Raw genomic sequence first — 8,403 nt, forward strand, 5'->3', positions numbered from 1 at the left:
TGGCCCTTATCAAACTCGCTCAAATCCTTACGCTTGCTCATTTTTCCTGCTTCTAACACATCAACTTTGAGGACAAAATGTTCACTTGCTGCCTAATATATCCCACCCACTAACAGGTGCCATGATGAGAAGATTCACTTGTTATTCACTTTACCTGTCAGTGCTCGTAATGTTATACCTGATCGGTGTATATACAGTATTTGTCCAAATGCATATGCAGTACCATGAAGATTCGGCCTTATGTGTGAGATTCAGCTTGTTGCTGAGTTTGTATTAACACCATTACGCTCATGCCGCAGCTTCTTAAGTATTCCTGTCTGCTAAGCTTTAAAAAAAACAGTCTGTCCATGTGAACAATAATTCTTAACATTGCACTGGTTCAACTATTTCTTAGAAATACTACTTAAAAGTATTTAGTAGTAGTCTTTAGCAGTACAAATGACTTTGACTGTTTTAATGAGGTAAAATAATGATCCAGCTAATGAAGGGGTAGGATAGCGATCATCATCATGTCACGGATGTTTTTGTCTTTCTTTGTTGGCTGTAACCTTTAGCGTTAGTTAGTTAGTATTCAAAAGCAAAACACAAGCAGGCCAGTCATTGGTATAGCTGAATACATAAACAGGTATGTGTGAGATTGTTCATGACCAACACATTTGTGCATATTTTTGTGTGACTTTATCATTGATCTTGAAAATCTCTGAAACAGAAAGCCATTTATTTTATATTCTTCTTTCGTAGAGATTTTGCTTCAGTAAATTGCTTACTGCCCTAGTGACTAACAATTTTTTTTCCCCTTTTCATAAATCAGCATAAAAAGGCTGTCTGCTTTTAAAGTTCATCTGATCTAAACCATGTTTTTCTTTCTTTGTTCTCTATAGCATGTTTATCCATTAGAGGCTCATGGCTTAAATATTGCCTAAAATGAATGTGGGAGGTTATGATATTTCCAAGAATTTAGGATTAGTGGTTGGGTGTTTTCACCTAATGAATGCAGCGTGATGAGCAAAACATTACATAAAAATGAATGAGGCACCTATTTTTTGAGCAAAAGGTATAAGGCACATCTCAGCACAAGCACACTCCCATCTACTGAATATACACACCCATGCTCTCATGTAGAAGACTGCAGATTTACTGCCGATATCTTAATGTTTAATGACCCATGATGAAACTGCCTTGAAGATGAGTCTGGTATTTCAAATTCTACAATCCAGTGTGAAAGGCTGCAGGCTTTCTGTAATGTGGTGTGGTGAAGCACAAATGTTACATAAAAAAAATTATGTGTTGGTTTGCTCAAACTGGCTTTAAATTTCATATGTACCTGTCATCCTTAAAGCTTGAAACAAGGCTAACGACTTCACCCTCTTCCTTCAAACCTCATTGAAAAGCCAATCTCTAAACTATTTTACACAAGTTCCCAAAGCAGTATTGTGTGTGTGTGTGTGTGTGTGTGTACATGCATAAGTTTGAAGGGTTTTTTTTGAAACATGATGATAGATGATAGATGTCCATGGTGTATTCTTACCTAGTGTTCCCAGGATAGGCTGTGGATCCGCAGCGACCCTGATACAGATGAGGCACTTACAGATGATAAATGCATGATGAAACTTTTTCTTTCTTTCTTTCTTTCTTTCTTTCTTTCTTTCTTTCTTTCTTTCTTTCTTTCTTTCTTTCTTTCTTTCTTTCTTTCTTTCTTTAAATCAGCTAATATCAAGAAGCAATGACTGTACCCTCTAGCAAGATAATATGAACATTGCTTGCTAGATCAAATGCTGTGTTTAACTAAAACTTATAACTCATAAAGTTACAGTGTTCAGCTCGGATAAAACAGAATCCTACTCGGAAAGTCAGTCCTAAAAAAGAAGTCCTATAATCCAGAGTTCAAAATGCCAACATGACTAATCACACTATTAAGATAGATAGATAGATAGATAGATAGATAGATAGATAGATAGATAGATAGATAGATAGATAGATAGATAGATAGATAGATAGATAGATAGATAGATATTATCTTATATATCACTTCATTACTTTAAATGAGTACTTTACATGATTTTAAATGATTATGTGTTCATTCTATAATGCTGACCATATAGATCTCTGTTTTGAGAATATATCACTGTTGATAAACCCATAGTCACTCATATTAGCATGGTAGCTTGTTGACAACAAAACTCACTCTTTTACACCGAGCTCCAAAAATGACCTAATTCAGACTTCAGACCTCCAGCTTCAGAGTTATACTGAATGCAAAGTAAGCACAACCATCCCACTACTTAACTTTCATGTTGGCATGTAACCAGGAGTGAAAAATACTTCACTGTAATTCAGTGCATATACTAAAAGTGTATTTTTTTGGGGAAGATTTAGTCTTTGTCTAATTGATAGTTGATAAAATATGAAAAAATATTAAATCTTAATTACATTATAACAAAAAAAAATCTTTTTTTCTCACTGTTTTGAGCTGTAATGTTGATTTCATCATCTGCTACTGTTAGGGGTTGCCATAGCAGATCATCCGTATAATCCGCATATTAGATTTGGCAAAGGTTTTACCCCTTCGTAACACAGCAGCCCAACCACCTGCCCCCCAACCCACACCCACCCCCCAATTTTATCCTGGTTGAGACTGGCACTGAAAGTGCACTGGCTTGTGCAGCCCCCGGTGGCAAAGTTGTTTCCCTGCCCAGGAATAATACCTGGGCTGCGGTGGTGAGAGCGCAGAACCCTAGCTGCTAGACAACCAGGGAACATTTGCAGCTTTAATGTACTGAATACAAATGTATAAGTCAGGGATGGTGAACTCGCGACTCACAAGCTGCATGCAGCAGTCTGGCTCCTGCTCTGCTTCTCTACATCTACCCATGTGTTCTGTGTTTACAATCAGGATTAATTAATTTTTTTATTTTTACATTTCAAAATCTTATTAAACTAATTTTGGAATAAATAGAAATGCATCTACATGCATACGCTGAATTCCTCACACGTGTGAATCATCATGGCCGAGTCAGGCAACATACAGCTAAGGGCAAACATGAAGATGACCACAGAACTGAATGGGAGGATTTATATTTTTTTGGGAGGATGGAAAATCATTCTGCTTGATATGTCATACTTCACAAGGCTTCAAATCTTGACCGGCTTTTCACCTCACTCCATCATAATGTAAGCCAGGGATTACACAAAGGCACTAAACTTCACAAGAACAACATCCAAATATGAGACAGAGAATCAAACATAGCTTTTTAGAAAATGTACCAAGCATTCAGTGACAGACACATTGGCGTCACATCAGCTGGTGTAGAACAATGCCTGTGCTAAAAAGACATACAGTGAAGGGGAATTTGTTAAAAAAAAAAAAAAAAACCTTCAGTGATGTTGCTATCCTTTGTCCCAAAAAAGAAACTATGAGACATTTTGGGAACAGAAGCAGCACACTTTTGAACAAAGAATATCAGACATTAACAGCTCAGTTGAAACACATTTATATTCAGATCATTATCTTCAGTTCAGCATTGATTGGGATGAGTCTGGAGATGATGAAGATAAGTCACAATATTTCAGTCCCTGAAAAGGACAGTGGAATATTATGTTATGTAATTAGGCCTATTGTATAGTTATTGTAAGACACTGTTGCTTGCATATTTCTGTAGCTGGCTCTTTGCAATGGTTTGCAATGATGTACAGTTTGGCTTTTTCTCACTCATTATGCCAAACCGGTTCATCACCTCTGGTCAAAGGTCTCTTGTTCTCTCATTTAGCCAAAGCTATATGTCAATCAGATGCCCTGAATTTGAAGATGAGTAACTCTGGCCCTGCCTCTATGTTTCAATATGCTGGAGCCGCATTTAAAATTAGACTCATATAAAATGAGGTGCTTCTCTTGCCTACCTAGCTGGCATAGTTTCCATCAAATTTGAAAAAGTACACTATGTTGTGAAAGTGTTGCTAATTTGCTAAGTTTAACTGGCTATATCTAAATCATTTGGCCTGTTTTCTCCACTAATGCTGGTTCAAATAGCATCTAGTCCTGTAACAAACATCATTCCAAGTTAAATTCTAGCTAACAGTAAATACTGGTTATTTACTGTATATAATACAGTATATTACTTATGATTAATACATTATCAAACTATGAAGTGTTGCTATGTAATTGTGCATATAACCAGCAAACATACAGAGATAAAATGTGGTTTTCTGGCAAAAACATAATAGTTTTATATGATTATTAAGAGAGGGGAGGGGGGTATGCTGGCTAAGTGTTGGGCAAGTTTGCCTTGCTCCTCTAGGGTTAGGGGTTCAGTTCATGCCTCTGACCTGTTTGTGGAGTTAGCATGTTCTCCATGTGCTTCAAGGGTTTACTCTGGGTAATCTGGTTTCCTTCACTATTCCAAAGACATGATTTGGCATCTTTAAAGTGTCAGTAATGTGTGATTGTGTATGTGATTGTGCCTCAAAATGGATTGGCACCCCATCCAGGGTGTCCCCTGCCTTGTGCCCTAAGTCCCCTGGATAGACTCCAGGTTCACTGTGACCCTGTAAAGCAAAAGCACTTCAAAAAATGGATGAATGAGTGGGTAGATGGATGGCTGGGTGGAGGGGTGGGTGGATGGGTTGGTGGGTGGATGGATGGATGAGTGAATGGATGAGTGGATGGGTGAGTGGATGGATGGATGGATGGATGAGTGGATGGATGGATGGGTGGACAGATAATTGTTAAAGATTTTACTTCATTTCATCAGTTAAAAGTTAAATGTAGCACTTTATCTATTTTTCACTTGAGAACATTTTTTACATAATACTTCCTCTTTTAATTGTGTAAGATTTTGACACATTATCGATGCTTTCTCTTATTTATAGTTTCTCAGTATTCTTTCCACCCCTGCATGTAACTCTCTTCGCATACTGCTGAGGATCATAAATGCAACCAGACATAACAATAGTTTGAAGCACATCTGGTGCAACATGACATTTCACTTTATTTCTCTGTAGTGGCAAAAAGCTTCAGGGAGCGTATATAACTGCTCACAGCAGATTTTTGGCATTAACTGGAAAAAAAAATGAATAGAAGTCAAGACATGAGTCTTAACAAGGGAAATTATTAGCCTTAAGAGGGGAGTTTATGCGCATTTAAAAGTACTCTTAAATGCACACATTCTTTACATCTAACTTTTTATTGTATTATTGATCGTAGAGTTGGTCACAGAGACAGGATATTCCTCTCAGTCATATGACTTGAAAATTGAAAGCAGATGTTTAAAAGTACACAAAAAAATGGCAGCTATTTACATCTCCTTAATTAACTAGATAATAATCAGAGGATACATGTATGCTGATGATCATGTCTGAAATCGCTTGACTCATTGGAATAAAAGTGCATAGTATGTTACAGTAAATACAGTATATTTATACAGTTATGTATTCCCAAAAGAATCCTGACTTTATAAGCATTATAAGAGCAGACATGAATATCATAAATATTGTATCACCATACATATGCTTTGAGACATGCTGTGAATAGAGGCCTTGGAGCTTGTGCACAGTATCAGAGCTCTTTCAGTGTCACTTCTGCCTTCGAAAAGCAGACTCAAGCCTTGAGATTCAAGTCGTTTGAAGGTTTTTCCATTTACACGTCTCCTGTCTGCAGTACACAAAGTGTGGGAGTCATTTACAAACTTTCACCAGCTGGATAAAGATACGTTTTTGCCTAAGATAGTCTGCATAAGAGTGCATGTATAAATGATTGGAATTGTTTTTTTGGTATGTTATCGATTTAGCGTCACAACCTCCAGAGGTTATATTAAAGTTTTGCTAGTCTAGCGAATAGACTGGGTCTGAATGCTCCCTGTGCCTCTGTGTCCATGTCTCTCCACATCTCATTCCCTCTCCACTCATTCACAATGGTCTGACATACCTGCCTGTTCGACATGCTGTCGCCTAGCAACCTATTGTCTGCCCAAAGCTGTCTATCATTATCAGGAATTGCTTCTCAACTCAAAGAGCCCGAATCCGACATGAGAATACATAGACGGGTTTCTCTTCATTTTGCTCCTATGACAGAACTACGGTCTCTCTGTGATTACAGCCAGCTGTTCATTGAATCAGCTTCCTGTTCTCACCGTCAGACGTTGTTAGACATTATTTCAGAAAGGGAGGGTTACAAAGAGGTTTTATAAAGGTTCAACTGAGACAATCATGGGTCTTGTGGAAGTCCAACTTTTTTTTTTTTTTTGACATCCTGAAACTTTTCAAGCCCCCAATTACCTGGAAGTCATGGTTTCACTCAAAGAATGGCAGAAATATCTTCATCTGCTTCTGATTGCTGGAGTAGAATAGACTCCAAATGCTGTGGAGCCAGATTATGGTAGGTGAAAATGTGTGTATAAGCTGGCAGTTTAATGTGGCAAAAATGATTAATGCACAACTAAACTGCATTTCTCTTCTACATCTCTACATTTTCACTTCTGCATTCTACCTGAATGTGTTTTTGTCTCCACAGCTGAGACACATAATTCATTTGTTTACATGTTAGTGGCAGCTGCATTGCACAACTTGCTCACTTGTAATACAGTGATTTCACACACACAAAAGAAGCCATTTTCAATAGGACTCCGAAACAGAATGTATTAAATTAAGATCATGTGCTTATTCCTTCTCACCTGTTGAAAGCCGTAATACCTGTTCCTTGTAAATTTATTCCTTGAAATACAGCATAACTCAAAGTAGGTTTCTTTGCAGGAGAAACAAATAACATGCATTTCTGTCAGTTAATCTGTCATCACTTGCATTGTTGAGGTGAAAAGGCAGAGCCTGGTCAATATTTTGATTGTTGAAATATGAAGCATTTCATGTAAAATGATGCAGCATATTAAGTCATTCATCTTGCTTTATCCTGGTCAGAGAGTGGTCAATCTATCCTATCTATCCATGGATAGAATGCCAGTCCACCACAGAGCATCACACACACACACACACACACACTTATTCACACATATGGAAAGCACAACCAGTTCAACAGCATGTGTTTAGGAGATGGGGAAAAAACCCAGCCTACACAAGCAGAACAGTGCACACAAATAGTAACCCAAGATAAGATCAGGATCAACCTAAGAACCTGGAGCTTTGAGGCTGCAATGCTACACACTATGCCACTATTCCACCTGAAATATTGTAGTATAGGCAGATTTTCTTTTTTTTTTAAATAAAATATTTTTAACAAGCAGTCCATTCATTTAAACTACAAATAATTTAACCTTGTTCTTTTCACTATACTGCAGAAATGTTGTTATAAATTATGTACGTTACTTTATATAGTGTTTGTTATGAGCACTGGAAATACAGTGTGAAATTGACACAATTATTTGAAACTTATTTTGAATAGCCAATTTCAATGTTACATGTATAATATTTACATTTATGCCATTTGGTAGACCCCCTTATCCAGAACGACTTACATTTCATCTCATTTTATGTAACTGAGCAATTGAGGGTTAAGGGCCTTGCTCAAGGACACCTTAACCACTAAGCTACTACATCCCAGACACAACTTGTTGAATTTATTAAATGAATGGTTCCACTGGGGCTTAAACCTAAGACCTTCTGCGTGCAAAGCAAACGTGATGACCACTACACTATGGAACCAACTGATGGAGACATGTATAGGAGAGCTTGAATAAAACTATTTATAGCTACTACCTGTAACTACTCTTCAAATTGTTCAAACAGTCCATTGCACTATGTAGTGTACAAACTAGACATGGTTGAAGATTCCAAAGGAGACAGCAAGTTTAGATGGCAATCCCTTCAGACTTTTTGCAAATGTAAATAGCCGATTAATTGATCAGTAAAATAATTTATTTAGTCAGGTTTGGTTAATAGTCAGCTTAGTTATTGTTTGGATTGCAGGTGAAATAATTGTTTGGGTAAGAGTGAGCTAGCATTCTGTATGATTATATGAGGAAGTGCGAGAAGTGTTTCAGGGTGATAAGCAAATGTAGTGTAAGTCATTTAGGTCAAAATTTAATTTTATTACCTATAAAAGATTTCTATGTAGTGCTACTAATTTTCTGATTTAGAGAAATGTAAATGTGGTACAATTTTGAATACAGCATGTGTATTCAAAGCAACAAGTGTAAGAAAATAGTATGTACAGTAGTAATCATCATCATCATCATCATCATCATCATCATCATCATCATGGGTGCCTCACATTTCCATTGTTGCATGTTCTACTTCTGCTTTGGGGTTCCAGGTACTCTAGTTTCCTCCACCAATCCATAGACATGCGTTGTAGGTTGCCTGTCATCTATATTTTTCCATAGTGTGTGAAAATCTGTGAGTGTGTGTGCAAGTGTGATGTTCTGGGACCCCATCCAGGGTGTCTGCTGCCTTGTGCCC

At 37.3% G+C, this 8,403-nt stretch overlaps 1 non-coding gene across 1 annotated transcript; it reads right to left on the reverse strand.

Moving 5' to 3' along the window:
- Window positions 1-7,574: 7,574 nt before the first annotated feature.
- trnaa-ugc (transfer RNA alanine (anticodon UGC)) lies at window positions 7,575-7,647 on the reverse strand. The gene has a single exon. It is a non-coding gene; the product is annotated as a tRNA-Ala (tRNA).
- Between the last annotated feature and the right edge of the window lie 756 nt (window positions 7,648-8,403).

The sequence above is a fragment of the Hemibagrus wyckioides genome, linkage group LG08 (genome assembly GCF_019097595.1).
Source record: "Hemibagrus wyckioides isolate EC202008001 linkage group LG08, SWU_Hwy_1.0, whole genome shotgun sequence".
NCBI lineage: Eukaryota > Metazoa > Chordata > Actinopteri > Siluriformes > Bagridae > Hemibagrus > Hemibagrus wyckioides.